Genomic DNA, 19,740 nt, shown 5'->3' on the forward strand with positions numbered 1-19,740 from the left:
CACTGAGACTCAGGGTTTTAAAGGCATCTGTAAGCTCCTCCCCTAGTGTCTTATCTCCACAGTATCTGAGGGAATGGGGAAATGAGTGTGGCCTTAGGCAAGTCTTACTGCATCCCTTACAGGAAATGCTGAGTTGAGTTGGGGGTAAATGTGGTAGGGGACGTGAGCAAGCTTGTGTGCCCAGGACTCAGGTGTGGTAAGCATGGCTCCTCCCTGCACTCTTTGTGCCAATAATGCCATCATATTGTGTCATATGAGGAAGGGCACGAATAACCTGTCTTTCTAAATAAGTTAATGCTTAAAGAGATCTTTAAAGAATATACTTAATAATATCAAGGCTGGTTGCACAGGATCCACCCAACTTTATAGAGATGATAAAATTGTCTATGGTGGGTTTTTACTTACAGTTTCTAATATGTTTCTCCCCAAACATGAAGAATACAATGGCAAACACTCTCATTTATTCTGCTGCTTTTCATTGTCTTGTTTTTCTGTTTTTGTTTTGTTGTTGTTTGGTTTTGTTTTTTGAGACATGGTTTCTCCCCATATACCCCATCTTGACCTTGAATTCATTATCCTCTTGCATCTGCCTCTCAAATTCTGGGATTTTTAGCATATGCCTCTGTGTCTAGTGCTTACACCTGCCAGTTTTAAATGGTTTGTTTTTGTAAATTTCTTTGCTGATGACATAGTAAACGGCAGTTGAAATTTGGGGATGTAGCTCAGTTGTAGGATTTCATGACAGCCATAAAGCTTAGAAACTCTGTTCAAACTTCCCCTGCCTGCCCTTCCATGTTGATGACTTTGAGCAGATTGTTTAACCAGCCTTGCCTGGTAGTAGGTCATAAAAATCTTCATTCTAGGAGGGGTTCTGACCAGTACCTCAGAGATGGGCCTTCTCACAGATAGGCCAAGAATCTGAGCAGACCAGCCTTGCTGGTTCTCTTACCCAGTCTTTCACCAATAGACCATGAACCTCCCTGTGCAATCACATCTGCAGTTAACTGTCCATTTTTGGTCAAATAAAAATATGAAAAATGGGTACCTGTTTTTGGGTATTTGGGTCGTTATTTCCAAACACTTCTGTGTCATTTAAGTCTTTGATTATATAAACCTGTTTCACCTTCGTGTGTGTTTGTGTGCAGCCTTTTGTCATAGGAGTGTGAACCTTAGAAAGAAGAGGATGAGTCTTACCCTGTTGCATGCCCCCACATGATATTCATTAAATGATTCATTTTTCACTATGTCAGAACTTTGAAATATGGCTCTTTGACACACCTTTCTTTAAAATAATATTTCTTCCTTCCTTCCTTTCTTCCTTCCTTCCTTCCTTCCTTCCTTCCTTCCTTTCTTTCTTTCTTTCTTTCTTTCTTTCTTTCTTTCTTTCTTTCTTTCTTTCTTTCTTTCTTTCTTTCTTTCTTTCTTTCTTTCGACAGTGTTTCACTGAGAAGCTCTGGCTAGTGTGGAACTCACTTTGTGGATCAGGTTAGCCTTGAACTCACAGACCTCCATGTTCCTCTACCTACCTGCACTGAGATTAAAGTCAAGTACCCATTTCAGGCTGACAAATTTGAATGTTCAACAGCTATTTCTCTGTAGTCGTCCATACAATAAAGACAACAAGTGCAGGAAGAGCCAAGACATGTTTTCTCCAGAGATTGGCAGAGCATGGGGAGGAGTTTGAGAATAATGAAATACTGAATGTGTAACTCAATGGGGAATGAGATGGAGGGCTATGTCATACTGTCTTCTGAGTATGAGAAGGCCACATATGCAAGAACTCACTGACAAGACTACCATATACAAGTACTCACTGCAGCTGTGGTCACCTACATAATACCAAGCCAACAGGATCAGTCAGCCTTCCTGCAGCCAGTGCTAATTGGAATGGACATCACAGTAGGAAGAGAATGGTTTGAAGATATAGCAGGGAAGTGGGAGGGGAGAGGTGGTAGAATATACACAATCACCACTGTTTTTAGAGAGACAGAGAACACAATATACACTCAGAAACACAGAGATACATATAGTGTGCGCACACACACACACACACACACACAAAGAGAGAGAAAGAGAGAAAGAGAGAGAGAGAAAGAGAGAGAGAGAGAGAGAGAGAGAGAGAGAGAGAGAGAGAGAGAGAGAGAGAGAAGTAGAGGTAACAGAGGGGTAAGACAAGGGGCCAGATTTTGCACTCACAAAACATGTGATGCACAAGCCTCTTCCGGTCAGAAAAGCGCCGGGGTAGCTAGGGCGCAGGGTCGGCTGACACTCGTCAGCTACCCACAACACCCGCCACAGGATCTTAAGACCTCTGGTGAGTGGAACACAGCTTCTGCTCCAATCCAATTGCGCAGGACCTGAGACTGCATTAGTTAGGGAAGCAGAAACTGGCCTGAGTAGGGCCACAGGCCTCATCCGGCCGGACCAGCACCGGGGTAGCTAGAGCGCAGGGTCGGCTGACACCCACCAGCTACCCACGACCCCCGCCACAGGATTTTGAGACTGATTGTGAGTGGAACACAGCTTCTGCTCCAGTCCAATCACGCGGGACCTGAGACTGCTTTGGTTGGGGAGGCAGAAATCCGGCCTGAGTAGGGCCACAAGCCTCTTCCGGTCAGAAAAGCACCAGGGTAGCTAGGGCACAGGGTCGGCTGACACTGGCCAGCTACCCACAACACCCACCACAAGATCTTAAGACTTCTGGTGAGTGGAACACAGCTTCTGCTCCAATCCAATTGCGCGCGGGACCTCAGACTGCATTAGTTAGGGAAGCAGAAAACCGGCCTGAGTAGGACCACAGGCCTCTTCCAGCTGGACCAGCACCGGGGTACCGCCAGCTACCCACGACCCCTGCCACAGGATTTTGAGACTGCTGGTGAGCGGAACACAGCTTCTGCTCCAATCTTTAAATAGTGACAACGACAACAACTAACCCCAGAGATTACCAAATGGCGAAAGGTAAACGTAATAATCTTACTAACAGAAACCAAGACCACTCACCATCATCAGAACCCAGCACTCCCACTTCGCCCAGTCCAGGGCACCCCAACACACCGGAAAAGCTAGACACGGATTTAAAAGCATATCTCCTAATGATGATAGAGAACTTCAAGAAGGACTTTAATAACACACTTAAAGAAATACAAAGGAACACTGGTAAACAGGTAGAAGACAGTAAAGAGGAAGCACAAAAATCCCTTAAAGAATTGCAGGAGAACACTGCTAAAGAGTTACAAATCCTTAAGAAAAACAGGATAACATAATCAAACAGGTAGAAGTCCTTAATGAAAAACAGGAAAACACATCCAAACAGATGATGGAAATGAACAAAACCATACTAGACCTAAAAAGGGAAGTAGACACAATAAAGAAAACCCAAAATGAGGCAACACTGGAAATAGAAACCCTAGGAAAGAAATCTGGAACCATAGATACCAGCATCAGCAACAGAATACAAGAGATGGGAGAGAGAATCTCAGGTGCAGAAGATTCCATAGAGAACATCAGCACAACAATCAAGGAAAATGTAAAATGCAAAAAGATCCTAACTCAAAACATCCAAGAAATACAGGACACAATGAGAAGACCAAACCTACGGATAATAGGAGTGGATGAGAATGAAGATTGTCAACTCAAAGGACCAGCAAACATCTTCAACAAAATTATAGAAGAAAACTTCCTAAATCTAAAGAAAGAGATGCCCATGAACATACAAGAAGCCTACAGAACTCCAAATAGACTGGACCAGAAAAGAAATACCTCCCGACACATAATAATCAGAACAACAAATGCTCTAAATAAAGATAGAATACTAAAAGCAGTAAGAGAAAAAGGCCAAGTAACATATAAAGGCAAGCCTATCAGAATTACAGATTTTTCACCAGAGACTATGAAAGCCAGAAGATCCTGGACGGATGTTATACAGACACTAAAAGAACACAAATTCCAGCCCAGGCTACTATACCCAGCCAAACTCTCAATTAACATAGACGGAGAAACCAAAGTATTCCACGAAAAAAACAAATTCACACATTATCTCTCCACGAATCCAGCCCTTCAAAGGATGATAACAGAAAAAAACCAATACAAGGACAGGAACCACACCCTAGAAACAACAAGAAGGTAATCCCTCAACAAACCTAAAAGAAGACAGCCACAAGAACAGAATGCCAACTTTAATAACAAAAATAACAGGAAACAACAATTACTTTTCCTTAATATCTCTTAATATCAATGGACTCAACTCCCCGATAAAAAGACATAGACTAACAAACTGGCTACACAAACAAGACCCAACATTTTGCTGCTTACAGGAAACTCATCTCAGAGAAAAAGATAGACACTAACTCAGAATGAAAGGCTGGAAAACAATTTTCCAAGCAAATGGTATGAAGAAACAAGCTGGAGTAGCCATTCTAATATCTGATAAGATTGACTTCCAACCCAAAGTCATTAAAAAAGACAGGGAGGGACACTTCATACTCATCAAAGGTAAAATCCACCAAGAGGAACTATCAATCCTGAATATCTATGCTCCAAATACAAAGGCAGCCACATTCATTAAAGAAACTTTAGTAAATCTCAAAGCACACATTGCACCTCATACAATAATAGTGGGAGACTTCAATACACCACTTTCACCAATGGACAGATCATGGAAACAGAAACTAAACAGGGACACAGAGAAACTAAGAGAAATTATGAATCAAATGGATCTGGCAGATATCTACAGAACATTCTATCCTAAAACAAAACGATATACCTTCTTCTCAGCACCTCATGGTACCTTCTCCAAAATTGACCACATAATTGGTCACAAAACAGGCCTCAACAGATACAAAAATATTGAAAGTGTCCCATGCATCCTATCAGATTACCATGGACTTAGGCTGATCTTCAATAACAAAATAAATAATAGAAAGCCAACCTTCACGTGGAAACTGAACAACACTCTTCTCAATGATACCTTGGTCAAGGAAGGAATAAAGAAAGAAATTAAGGACTTTTAGAGTTCAATGAAAATGAAGCCACAACATACCCAAACTTATGGGACGCAATGAAAGCATTTCTAAGAGGAAAACTCATAGCTCTGAGTGCCTCCAAAAAGAAACTAGAGAGAGCACACATTAGCAGCTTGACAACACACCTAAAAGCACTAGAACAAAAGGAAGCAAATTCACCCAAGAGGAGTAGACGGCAGGAAATAATCAAACTCAGGGGCAAAATCAACCAAGTGGAAACAAGAAGAACTATTCAAAGAATCAACCAATCAAGGAGCTGGTTCTTTGAGAAAATCAACAAGATAGATAAACCCTTAGCCAGACTCACTAGAGGGCACAGGGAAAGCATCCTAATTAACAAAATCAGAAATGAAAAAGGAGACATAACAACAGATCCTGAAGACATCCAAAACACCATCAGATCCTTCTACCAAAGGCTATACTCAACAAAACTGGAGAACCTGGATTAAATGGAGAAGTTCCTAGACAGATACCAGGTACCAACGTTGAATCAAGATCAGGTTAATGATCTAAACAGCCCTATATCCCCCAAAGAAATACAAGCAGTCATCAATAGTCTCCCAACTAAAAAAAGCCCAGGACCAGATGGGTTTAGTGCAGAGTTCTATCAGACCTTCAAAGAAGATCTAATCCCAGTTCTTCACAAACTATTCCACAAAATAGAATCAGAAGGTACTCTACCCAACTCATTCTATGAAGCCACAATTACTCTGATACCTAAACCACAAAAAGACCCAACAAAGATAGAAAACTTCAGACCAATATCCCTTATGAATATTGATGCAAAAATCCTCAATAAAGTTCTTGCTAACCGAATCCAAGAACACATCAAAACAATCATCCATCCTGACCAAGTAGGTTTCATCCCAGGGATGCAGGGATGGTTCCATATATGGAAATCCATCAATGTAATCCAGTATATAAACAAACTCAAAGACAAAAACCACATGGTCATCTCGTTAGATGCGGAAAAAGCATTTGACAAGATCCAACACCAATTCATGATAAAAGTCTTGGAAAGATCAGGAATTCAAGGCCCATACCTAAACATGATAAAAGCAATCTACAGCAAACCAATAGCCAACATCAAAGTAAATGGTGAGAAGCTTGAAGCAATCCCTCTAAAATCAGGGACTAGACAAGGCTGTCCACTTTCTCCATACCTATTCAACATTGTACTTGAAGTCCTAGCCAGAGCAATTCGACAACAAAAGGAGATCAAAGGGATACAAATTGGAAAAGATGAAGTCAAAATATCACTCTTTGCAGATGATATGATAGTATATATAAGTGACCCTAAAAATTCCACCAGAGAACTCCTAAGCCTGATAAACAGCTTCGGTGAAGTAGCTGGATATAAAATTAACTCAAACAAATCAATGGCCTTTCTCTACACAAAGAATAAACAGGCTGAGAAAGAAATTAGGAAAACAACACCCTCCTCAATAGTCACAAATAATATAAAATATCTTGGCGTGACTCTAACTAAGGAAGTGAAAGATCTGTATGATAAAAACTTCAAATCTCTGAAGAAAGAAATTATAGAAGATCTCAGAAGATGGAAAGATCTCCCATGCTCATGGATTGGCAGGATCAACATTGTAAAAATGGCTATCTTGCCAAAAGCAATCTACAGATTCAATGCAATCCCCATCAAAATTCCAAATCAATTCTTCAACGAATTAGAAAGTGCAATCTGCAAATTCATCTGGAATAACAAAAAACCTAGGATAGCAAAAACTCTTCTCAAGGATAAAAGAACCTCTGGTGGATTCACCATGCCGGACCTAAAGCTCTACTACAGAGCAATTGTGATAAAAAACTGCATGGTACTGGTATAGTGACAGACAAATAGACCAATGGAATAGAATTGAAGACCCAGAAATGAACCCACACACCTACGGTCACTTGATCTTCGACAAGGGAGCTAAAAACATCCAGTGGAAGAAAGACAGCATTTTCAACAAATGGTGCTGGCACAACTGGTTGTTAACATGTAGAAGAATGCGAATCGATCCATTCCTATCTCCTTGTACTAAGGTCAAGTCTAAGTGGATCAAGGAACTTCACATAAAACCAGAGACACTGAAACTTATAGAGGAGAAAGTGGGGAAAAGCCTTGAAGATATGGGCACAGGGGAAAAATTCCTGAATAGAACAGTAATGGCTTGTGCTGTAAGATCGAGAATTGACAAGTGGGACCTCATGAAACTACAAAGCTTCTGCAAGGCTAAAGACACCATCAATAAGACAAAAAAACCACCAACAGATTGGGAAAGGATCTTCACCTATCCTAAATCAGATAAGGGACTAATATCCAATATATATAAAGAACTCAAGAAGGTGGACTCCAGAAAGTCAAATAACCCCATTAAAAAATGGGGCTCAGAACTGAACAAAGAATTCTCACCTGAGGAATACCGAATGGCAGAGAAACACCTGAAAAAATGTTCAACATCCTTAATCATCAGGGAAATGCAAATCAAAACAACCCTGAGATTCCACCTCACACCAGTCAGAATGGCTAAGATCAAAAATTCAGGTGACAGCAGATGCTGGCGAGGATGTGGAGAAAGAGGAACACTCCTCCATTGTTGGTGGGATTGCAAGCTTGTACAACCACTCTGGAAATCAGTCTGGCGGTTCCTCAGAAAATTGGACCTAGTACTACCGGAGGATCCAGCAATACCTCTCCTGGGCATATATCCAGAAGATGTCCCAACTGGTAAAAAGGACACATGCTCCACTATGTTCATAGCAGCCCTATGTATAATAGCCAGAAGCTGGAAAGAACCCAGATGTCCCTCAACAGAGGAATGGATACAAAAATTATGGTACATTTACACAATGGAGTACTACTCAGCTATTAAAAAGAATGAATTTATGAAATTCCTAGCCAAATGGATGGACCTGGAGGGCATCATCTTGAGTGAAGTAACACAATCACAAAAGAACTCACATAATATGTATTCACTGATAAGTGGATATTAGCCCCAAACTTAGAATACCCAAGATATAAGATACAATGTGCTAAATGCATGAAACTCAAGAAGAATGAAGACCAAAATGTGGACACTGTGCACCTTCTTAGAATTGGGAACAAAACACCCAGGGAAGGAGTTACAGAGACAAAGTTCATAGCTGTGATGAAAGGATGGACCATTTAGAGACTGCCGTATCCAGGGATCCATCCCATAATCAGCTTCTAAACGCTGACACCATTGCATACACTAGCAAGATTTTGCTGAAAGGACCCAAATATAGCTGTCTCTTGTGAGACGATGCCGGGGCCTAGCAAACACAGGAGTGGATGTTCACAGTCAGCTATTGGATGTATCACAGGGCTCCCAATGGAGAAGCTAGAGAAAGTACCCAAGGAGCTAAAGGGATCTGCAACCCTATTGTTGGAACAACATGATGTACTAACCAGAACCCCGGAGCTCTTGTCTCTAGCTGCATATGTACCGAAAGATGGCCTAGTCGGCCATCAATGGAAAGAGAGGCCCATTGGACTTGCAAACTTTATATGCCCCAATATAGGGGAATGCCAGGGCCAAAAGAATGGGAATGGGTGGGTAGGGAAGTGGGGGGCGCTATGGGGGACTTTTGGGATAGCATTGGAAATGTAATTGAGGAAAATATGTAATAAAAATATTAAAAATCAAAAAAAAATGGGGCTCCGAACTGAACAAAGAATTCTCACCTGAGGAATACCGAATGGCAGAGAAGCACCTGAGAAAATGTTCAACATCCTTAATCATCAGGGAAATGCAAATCAAAACAACCCTGAGATTCCACCTCACACCAGTCAGAATGGCTAAGATCAAAAATTCAGGTGACAGCAGATGTTGGCGAGGATGTGGAGAAAGAGGAACACTCCTCCATTGTTGGTGGGATTGCAAGCTTGTACAACCACTCTGGAAATCAGTCTGGCAGTTCCTCAGAAAATTGGACATAGTACTACCGGAAGATCCCGCAATACCTCTCCTGGGCATATATCCAGAAGATGTCCCAACCGGTACAAAGGACACATGCTCCACTATGTTCATAGCAGCCTTATTTATAATAGCCAGAAGCTGGAAAGAACCCAGATGTCCCTCAACAGAGGAATGGATACAGAAATTATGTTACATTTACACAATGGAGTACTACTCAGCTATTAAAAAGAATGAATTTATGAAATTCCTAGCCAAATGGATGGACCTGGAGGGCATCATCTTGAGTGAAGTAACATAATCACAAAAGAACTCACACAATATGTACTCACTGATAAGTGGATATTAGCCCAAAACTTAGGATACCCAAGATATAAGATACAATTTGCTAAACGCATGAAACTCAAGAAGAATGAAGACCAAAGTGTGGACACTGTGCCCCTTTTTAGAATTGGGAACAAAACACCCAGGGAAGGAGTTACAGAGACAAAGTTCGTAGCTGTGATGAAAGGATGGACCATTTAGAGACTGCTGTATCCAGGGATCCATCCCATAATCAGCTTCTAAACGCTGACAACATTGCATACACTAGCAAGATTTTGCTGAAAGGACCCAAATATAGCTGTCTCTTGTGAGACGATGCCAGGGCCTAGCAAACATAGGAGTGGATGTTCACAGTCAGCTATTGGATGTATCACAGGGCTCCCAATGGAGAAGCTAGAGAAAGTACTCAAGGAGCTAAAGGGATCTGCAACCCTATTGTTGGAACAACATGATGTACTAACCAGAACCCCGGAGCTCTTGTCTCTAGCTGCATATGTATCGAAAGATGGCCTAGTCGGCCATCACTGGAAAGAGAGGCCCATTGGACTTGCAAACTTTATATGCCCCAATATAGGGGAATGCCAGGGCCAAAAGAATGGGAATGGGTGGGTAGGGAAATGGGGGGCGCTATGGGGGACTTTTGGGATAGCATTGGAAATGTAATTGAGGAAAATATGTAATAAAAATATTAAAAATTAAAAAAAAATAAAAGCAATCAGAGGAGATGACTGAGCAGCACAGAACTACAATGACATTAAGATAGTCTCATTTTCTAAAAATATTGGCTACTCCATTGATAGTCCAACCCCTGGATGTCAGGATTTTTCACAGTCCTTAAAATTTACAAATCCCAAAAACTTAGTGTTATATTTAGGAGTATTCATTATGCTAAAAAACTGGAACTTGCATATTTTTATGTATTGATTTATTTAAAATAGCAACAATAAATCTATACAAAAAAAAAAAAAAACAAAAAAAAACCCCAAAAACAAAACATGTGACTTGGGTTTCAGGCCATTAAAATCTGGGCCAGACAAAACTGTGGCTTTGAATATGAAGTATTTTTTGTGTTTGGTCATAGCTGTAGCCTTGGCATCCCCTTGCATGTTAACTGACTCCTATTTTGACTGGTTTTAATATCAATTTGGAATGTAGTAATTCTAGAAATGTAGAAAATTCTGGATTGATAACAATTGGAATCAGGTGAGTAGAGAGCCTTCCCTAAAGAGCTATACCTATTCCCTTAACTACCGAGGGCAGAGCCACCACCCTAACTGTTGGCAGCAGTATTTTGCAGGGATCTGGATAAAAAGAGTTTGGCAGAAGGAAGGAAGCTTGCCTTCTGATCTCTTTGCCTTCCCTCTGCCTCCAAGTTGATTTACTTTGTTGAAGTCAGAGCCAACATTTCCAGCCTTCCACCATGAACTAAAGACAAGAAGATCTCCAGCAACCTTCCAGGTGTTTGGTGCCAGAGAGGGACTGGCTCTTCCTGCAACTGTTGTCTTCATTGGATGGCCAGCTACAGAAAACTAGATGTTGACATTCAAAGGTTGTCAGGCAGGAGTGATGGCACTGGCCTCTGATCTCAGGGCTTGAGGGTCTGTGGAGCTCTGTGAGTTCAATGAGAGCCTGATCTACATAGTGAGTTCCACACCAGTCAGAGCTACTGGGTGAGGCCTTGTGGACTCACTTGCTGGCCTCTCCAGCAAGGAGTTCCAGGTGCCGTGGGAATACTCTGACAGCCTAGGCAGTCATCCTCAAGAACCAGGCAGCCTCTGACTTTCCAGCCTCTCAGGTGTGATTCAGCTGAGGTTGCAGTTTTAATAAGGCTGACTCAATGAAGTCTTTCCTGTGTCTATTTGCATCCCACTGGGTCTTTCCCCCCTGAGCACTCTGACTGATGCACGCTCCTCACTGGAGTCTCCTCCTGCCTGGTTAAAGACACTGGCAGCCATCCAGCGAGCTGCTCAGTGAAGATGCCCAAGGGTTCTACTTACCTTCTTATTGCCCAATATGATCCATCAGCCAACATTGCCCCTTCTTGTTAAAAATTATCAGGAGCCATATGTTATTATCACAGTAGCCAGGGTGACTTTGTAAACACAAACTCAATGATATTATACTTCTGGATAATTCACATCAGATCTTTCTATTGATTTAAGAAGAGAAATGAGAGGAGAGAGGGGGGAGAGATAGGGAAGGAGAGAAAGAGAGAGAGAGAGAGAGAGAGAGAGAGAGAGAGAGAGAGAGAGCACAAAACCCAACTTCATACAAGACACAATTAAGCCTTGATGCTCAGCCTCTTCCTAACCTCATGTCAATGTAGTTTCCCAGTTTCTGGATGCTAGATGTTGGCCTCATTCATGTCTTAGAAGACAGGTCAAACTCTTCTCCATTTATACTCTTTGCACGTGTCACTGCAAGATAGAAACCCTCCTCCTTGGGTTCTTATCCATCATCTCATTAAAAATATTGAATTTTTGAAATGATGGATGGATTAACTTTCTTGATTTAATTATTCCACACTGTATTCAGAACCAGAAAGTCATTTTATACTTCATAAATTGTTGGGATGACCCTCAGATATTGTCTTTATTAGGTAAGGAAAAAAATGTGTCAGTTGTGTTCCACTGTGTTTGTAGTAGCCTTATTCATGATATCCCGAAACTGGAAGCAACCTCGATGCTCCTCAACTGATGAATGGATACAGAACAGGTGATTCATTTACAGAGTGGAATGCTATTCTGCTATTAAAAACAAACACCATGAGTTTTTCAGGCATTTGATGGCAATAGGAAATATCATCCTGAGTGAGGTAACTCTGACACAAAAGGACATGCATGGTATGTACTCACTAATAAGTGGATATTAGCCAAAATGTAGAGAATGCCCATGACACACTGACAGACCCAGTAAAGGTAAACAAAAAGGAAGTGGTGGTAGGATCATGTATAGGTGTGACAGGAGAGAGGCCTAGGCAGCTAGGAGAATGAATAGAAATATGTAGCTGCTGTGAGTGGGGCATGGGTGTAACTTTAATTTTTCATATTCTTCTTTAAACGATGGTTCTTATATACTTTAACCTCCCTTTGGCCCACCACCTACAAGAGGTAGTGGAATAGAAAGAAAGTAGATCTGTTTAGAAATAATTTATTTGGAGCAAATTCCATCTGCATTGTCAGGACATCAGCAGTTCAGTTCACAGGTCTGCAGCAACAGCTTAATCTACTTGCAAACACTCTATGGATATACCTGAAGTCCACTTTGGTAGTGTTGGGATAGAAGCAGCAGCAGCAGCAGCAGCAGCAGCAGCAGCAGCAGCAGCAGCAGCAACAGACCTAACAGGAACAAGTAGGCATCAACCAAAATGAATTCAGGCCAACAGGAACACTAGGAAAAGTCCTCCACTGGGCCTCTCTCTCAATGAAGCAAAGATCAGCAAAGATGTGAGACCAGGAAACATTTAGCTAGCAAGCAAGCCAACCTCAGGCTCTTTCAGTGTTCACTGAATCCTATTTATGCTCCCTTCAAACATCATGTGTACTCCACAGGTCTTGTCCCACCATGTGTCTTGCCTCAGCATGTGAGTCTGTAACAGCTGATATGAGTCTGCCAATCGGCCAGAGTCCTTGGAACCAACAAGAAGCTACCAGCATACCTGTAGAATATTTTTATTTTTGGTGCATTTCTCCTATGTAATCTAGACAAAATGAGCTCAACTCTTTAAGGGAGACCAAATACATGTGTATCATCAGCAATGAATCCGTTATCACATGACCTTTCACATGCTTGCTTTGTCAGAACATCGTTTTACCTGTGTCTGCTTCAGCAAAACAATCCTTCATGTGTCAGCTTTACCAAAATATCTTTTCAATGTCTCTGATTTAGGAAAACACTCTTTCATGTGTTTGCCCCAGCAATACAGCATCCATCACATTTCAAAGAACCCTTAAGTTTCTACTTCAGGTGGGGTGTTGGGGAAAATCTTTACGAAGTACCAAAAACCTGAGACGTGGGAGGCACCCAGGACTCCATGTGGGTGACCTTAATCAAAATGCCTAACAGCAGAGATATGGAAACTGAATCTGTCCTCTTTCATAGCCAGACAGGAGCCCTATGGAGGGAGGAATGGGGATACCAACCCATCTACAAGGTTTTTGACCCCAAATTGCTCCTGTCTAAAAGAAATAAAGCATCAAAAATGGAGCAGAGACTGAAGCAATGTCTGCCCAGTGACTGGCTCAACTTGAGATCTATCTAATGGGCAATCCCTGACACTATAACTGATGCTATGTTTTTCTTGTGGACAGGAGCCTAGCATGGCTGTCCTCTGAGAGGCTCTGCCCAGCAGCTGTCTGAGACAGATGCAGATACCCACAACCAAGCATGGGAAATATGTTGGGAACCCCTATGGAAGAGTTAGGGGAATGATTGAAGGAACTGAAGGGGATGTCAATCCTAAAGGAGACCAACAGTGTCAACTCACCTGGACGCCTGGGGACTTCCAGAGACTGAGCTACCATCTAAAAACCACACACTGGCTGGACTGAGGCCCCCTGCACATATGTAGCAGAGAGTTGCCTTGTCTGGCCTCAGTGGCAGAGGATGCACCTATTCCTGTAGAAACTTGATGAGACGGGTTGGGCAGATACCCAAGCTGGTGCCACCCTCTCATAGGTGATGGGGAGAGTAGATGGGCAGAAGATGTCTGCAAGGAGGGACTGGGTAATGGGAGCAACATTTGGGATGCAAATAAATATAATGATTAACTAATTTGAAAAGAATAAAAACAAAAACCAAGAAAAACAAACCAAGAAAAAATGACACAGACAGAGTCAAAGAGAGAGAGAGACAAAGAGACAGAGAGAGAGAGAGAGCAAGCATCCCTGTGTTTTGATTGAGTTGATACCAGGCTAACAGAATATGTAAATGTTGTCACGTTCTCACTTGTTCAAAAATGAAAGGCAAGCCTCCAATGTGTCATGTAGCTTCCAAAGCCAACTGGTTCAGTATGGGTGGGACTTTTTCCATAATAGAGAGTTGACATCTTAAACTAGGGCAATAGAACAGGCAGAACTTCTCTGCAGGCAAAGCTACTGACACATGCAGAAGAAAGACTGAAGGGAGACAGGAGAGAGTAGGAAATGCATAATGAGAACCTCTTGGAGAAATGCAATGGTGGGGAAGATATATGTTTTGAAGCAGTAACAGAGAAATAAGAAGAAATGTTATTAAAATGTGCATAGATGCTGAAAAGAGGAAAGAAAATGAGTATTGACAGTCATACAAAGAAATTTTAAAGTTGAATATAATCAAGTCTCCAAAGAAAAGAGAGAATTAGCAAGATTCAAAAAAGAAAGTATTTTCTGTGTTAAAAATGGAATAACACTATAGCAGAGGGCATCTGTACCCTGTATTGTTTCATTTTAATTATCACCATAGAACTAATTATATTGGTTGCAATTTTCTCTGTCCTCCAAGTGACATCAGAGAATAGAAGAAAAAACATTCCCTTGTCCTTCTCCCTGACATTAGTGTTATTCTCATTCCTTTTGTCAATAGCCAGGGTAGAGAAATGCTGGTTTGCATGTAATTTTAAATACATGTTTCCACCTTTGTCTGAGACCGTGCAGCCAGCACCCTGGCCTCTCCTGGCTTAGCTCCAAGATCAGCTCCTTAGCGGAAACTGCAGACCCTAGCTGCCCCAAGGCCTTACATGACTGTTGCTTTCTTCTCATTCCAATGCATGGAGGCAAAAGCCCCTTCCTTCTCTTTCCCTGCACCTCCTTTCTCCTTCTGGGACCTGGAAGTCCTATCTGTCCCTGTGCCCAGTCATTGGCCAAATCAAGAATCATTAGGGATCCAGACTTTAGTATCAGCACCTCCCTCTACAAAGAAAAACTAGACACCTTTTAATATTACCAGTATACAGGACTATTAGAGAAACTACAATAATTTTTCTAGCTACCGTAAAACAGTTACCTCCAGAAGAGTAACTCACAGGTTATGATGAATTTGGATGGAACCCATAGAGATGCTAGATCTATGGAGATTTAAAGAGTTGATTGTAGCCTATAACATGTACTAGCCATATAATAAACAAATTCTAAATAATTAAGCTATGAGAAATCATGCAATTCTTAAAGATTGGAAAGATTAAATAACAGCTATCTTAGAAGTTGGCCCTCAAATATAGTGACTGGTATCGTAGAGAGTGGAGGCTATTGCTATGGAGCCACATAATAAGACTGGAAGTATTAATATTGTCAAGGATCAGTTGCCAGGTGAAAATGAATATGCTGAGTTTCAAATGCAGATTCTGTGTGATGATGTCTCTTTAGTGCAATGTCATACAGTAGGCTTAAATGCTTGCAAGAAGGATGAACTTCAATGAAGACAATCGGAACCATTTACCAAGATAACTTCAACTGTAAATTGAGCAATATCAGTTCCAGATGCAAGAGAGTATTAATTGAATCTTTAGCTTTTAAGAATGCTAAATGGAAAAATGCTATTAGACTTTTAAGGCCAGATCCACACCTATTTATGAATGCATTAAAACTACTGTGGGTATTTCATCAAATGAGACCAGTGCTGCTGTGATGGAACATACAATTACTAAAAGTAGGAGAGCTCAGAATGTCCAATTCATTGCCTGTGGAAGACGAGGTTATGTTCTAAATATGTAGACAATTAGTTCCATAGGATAATATTTTCTCTGATGACAATCTAGGGAGAAAGCTTCCTGAAGTAAGTAAAAATTGTAGAAAGTGTAGACACAGGACTCAGATCATGCAGAGGTACAGAAGACAATCCCTTGAAACCATGAATTACTGCCTAAGGGGCTTTGTTCAGGTCTCACCAAAAAGCAATGTGAGCCATTTGTTCCATGTCACCCAAGGAGAGCTTATTCTAGAGACCAACTGGAAAAATTAGTGTCTGGTATGACAGAGAGTGCTGTTCTACTCTCATGGATAGAACAAGACATTTTGAAGGTACAGGAAGCACATATTTTGTTAAAGTACTATAAATGATTAGAGACCGGAATTAAAATTACAATTAGATGGAATTGATATTGAAAGCCTAGTGGATATTGAAGTAGGTACAACAAAAATTTCACAAGGTTCTTGTAATCCAACTTTGTCATTTCAAAATGTATATACAAAGCTCCTGAGACAATATCTTGGGTGAAACCTAGTCTAAAATGGGTTAAATGTATAGGAGTAGAATTTTAGATTGGAAGATTAAGGCCATATGAGGTAAACATGTGGAGTAAACATGAGAGATGGCTCAGCAGTTAAGAGCACTGACTGCTCTTCCAGAGGTCCTGAATTCAATTCCTGGCAATCACATGGTATCTTACATTCACCTGTAATGGGATCTGATATCCTGTTCTGGTGTGTCTGAAGACAGCTTCACTGTACTTATACAAATAAAATCAATAATGGTTAAATAAAAAAAAAGGGTACAAGTGGAAAGTCTTGCCACAAGGAATATTGAACAATCCCAGTTTTTTGTCAATATTCTGTACAGCAGACATTACAAATAATGTGTAAACAATTTCCTCAGTCTATAATTTATCACTATATGGATGATATGTTGATGGGTAGTTCGAATACACATACCTTAGAAAAAAAATATCTGGTGAAGGACAGATAATTTTTGTCTTATTGGGTAGTTTAAAGCTGAAAAATACAAGGAGGAGATTCTATCATCGATCTAGGACATAAGATAGGTCTTCAAAAACCCAGCCACAAAAGGTACAGATAAGACATCAACCACAAAAGCTTAATGTTTTTCAAAAGTTGCTAGTATATATTAATTGGCTACAGGCCATAATTGGACTAACTAGTTGAGTTAAGTAATTTATTTCAAACCCTACAAGGTGATTCAACCTTAAATAGTCTGATAATCACATAAAGTATCTAATATCTCTACCAATAGAGACACTGGAGATATAAACGGAGTTATAATACTGATAGCTCAGCAAGGTAACTTTATTTTCTTAACTATACAAAAAATTATCTGTTTACAAGTCTGATCCTATAACTAAACTGCTATTCCTTTAGAAATCCTTCTATGTGTGCCATTCTCTGGTGCTGCTCTACCTTTCTTCTGAGTTCCTCCAAACCTAAGAGGGATCATTAGCTCTCTTTACTAGAATACTGTTCTGCCTGTGTCCTGCTAGAGGTTTCTCTGCTGTAACTGCCTTCAAAACCAAAACAACAAGCTCATATAAGAAGTCTCTTGTTCTTCCCTTCTACCCCTGTCCAGCTGAACCATGTCATTACCATGGTGGGGAGACTCCAAGCCAAGTCAGTAGGGGCTATACCATTTCACCTTTATGGTGGGGTTGCTCCAGGCCATCCAGCTGGGAAAAGATGGGTAAATTGTTGCACCTCCTTTTAGACTAAGAAAGGAACAACAGTTCTCAAATATTTTAGATTGGTATGGGATTTTGTGTAATGATAGAAATTTATGCTTATGGTTGCTACACCATAATGTATAGATGATTCAACACTTGTTTAAAGATATATATATATATATATATATATATATATATATATATATATATATATATATATCTTTAACGTGTAATACAACTCATTTAAAAATGTAATTGAATGTCCTAAGCTTATGAAACTACTATCATAAATGGTGAAGGATAATTAAGAAATGCAGGTTAGTGTTCAGTCAATAATGACACCTTTTTATGCATTCAGAACTAGTAATTACATTAGTATCTAGTCATGCTAGATACTAATGTAATTAATTGAAAGAGTAGGCTTTATTTAGCCACATATATGTTTCAAAGTTCAGACAAAACAAGTAACTAGAAACAGACAAGTTTGTCTAATTAGATATGCTGTTGATAGATAGATGGTCTTCAAATATCTCAGAGACCCGCAGAATGTCATTTAGGAAGTTTTAAATAAAAAAAAATAAAGGATTTTGACAGACAGACTTGTCTGCTCAAGTCAGCCTCATCAATCTCTTTCAATGAAGATGGTTGGTTGCAGTAGAATCTCCACCTGAAGTTTTTTTCAAATGTGGTACAGCTGGCCACAGGGCTATGACTGGCCCTTAGGTTGACTGCTGACAGCAGTACACGGTCCAAAATGTGGACAAGCAGGACACTGGGAAGTTGATTGCCATAGTTTGCTTAGACAAGATGGGACAGCCAACCTAAGATCCAGCATCAAACAAACCAAAAACCAAAAAACACAATAATGTCGGTCAAAACATCGGGGTCTGGTAGCTGAAGATGGATGCCCCACCAACATAGAGGAGCCTTAGGTGACTGTCCAGATAGCCAGTAAGTCTATGTCACTTTTACAGGTTTGGAAGCTGCTTTTTCTGCGCTTCCTGTTAACTCAGGTTCACTTTACCCTCCTTAGTTTGCTAATGGCATTGAAGATTAGACAGTCTTTACTAAGTGTCTTAGTCAGGGTTTCTATTCCTGCACAAACATCACGACTAAGAAGCAAGTTGGGGAGGAAAGGGTTTATTCGGCTTACACTTCCATACTGCTGTTCATCACCAAGGAAGTCAGGACTGGAACTCAAGCAGGTCAGGAATCAGGAGCTGATGCAGAGGTCATGGAGGGATGTTCTTTACTGGCTTGCTTCCCCTGGGTTGCTCAGCCTTCTCTCTTATAGAACCCAAGACTACCATCCCAGAGATGGTCCCACCCACAAGGGGTCTTTCCCCCTTGTTCACTAATTGAGAAAATGCCTTACAGTTGGATCTCATGGAGGCATTTCCTCAACTGAAGCTCCTTTCTCTGTGATAACTCCAGCGGTATCAAATTGACACAAAACTAGCCAGTACACTAAGCTTTACAGTTTTCATTGGTACAATATTCAAATATGATAAAAGAGGTATAAGATTCATAACAGTTAATGGACATGAAAGGTTACGTTGTAAAGGATCTAAGGAAGTGTTTCAAAATCTAAGAAGATATTTTATGGTTGGTAAACTCATGATGTAAGGGTTAGCGGTTATAACACTTAAATGGTGATAAGAAAATGATTTAAGATATATAAAAGCAATGAAATATACCTGATAGATACTGAAATATCTTCTCCAAAGTTGCCAAATGGATTATATACTGTGAAAAATAATTCTGACCCCGATAGTTCTCATAGTTGTTCTTATAATATATACTTCATTGTTATTACAAAGCTTTTTCTTGATCTAAAGGGGGGAAATGTTGTGAAAACCCACTCTTATTGGATTTATAAGCTACGAGAAAGTGTGTCCCTTAGATTATAATTATTAATTGAACCAAAGCCAGGCTATAAGGGTATATAAATGTTTGTCACATCCTCACCTGCTCCAAAAAGAAAGAGAAGCGACCCTAGAGAAGGTCACTTAGCCCTCAACGCCAACTGGTAGTATAAGGAGTGTGGTTTCTTACATCATAGAGAGCTGATGGCTTGAAGTTGGGAAAGGAGAAT

Source organism: Mus caroli, unplaced genomic scaffold (assembly GCF_978045245.1).
Source record: "Mus caroli unplaced genomic scaffold, Mus_caroli_1 scaffold_17, whole genome shotgun sequence".
NCBI lineage: Eukaryota > Metazoa > Chordata > Mammalia > Rodentia > Muridae > Mus > Mus caroli.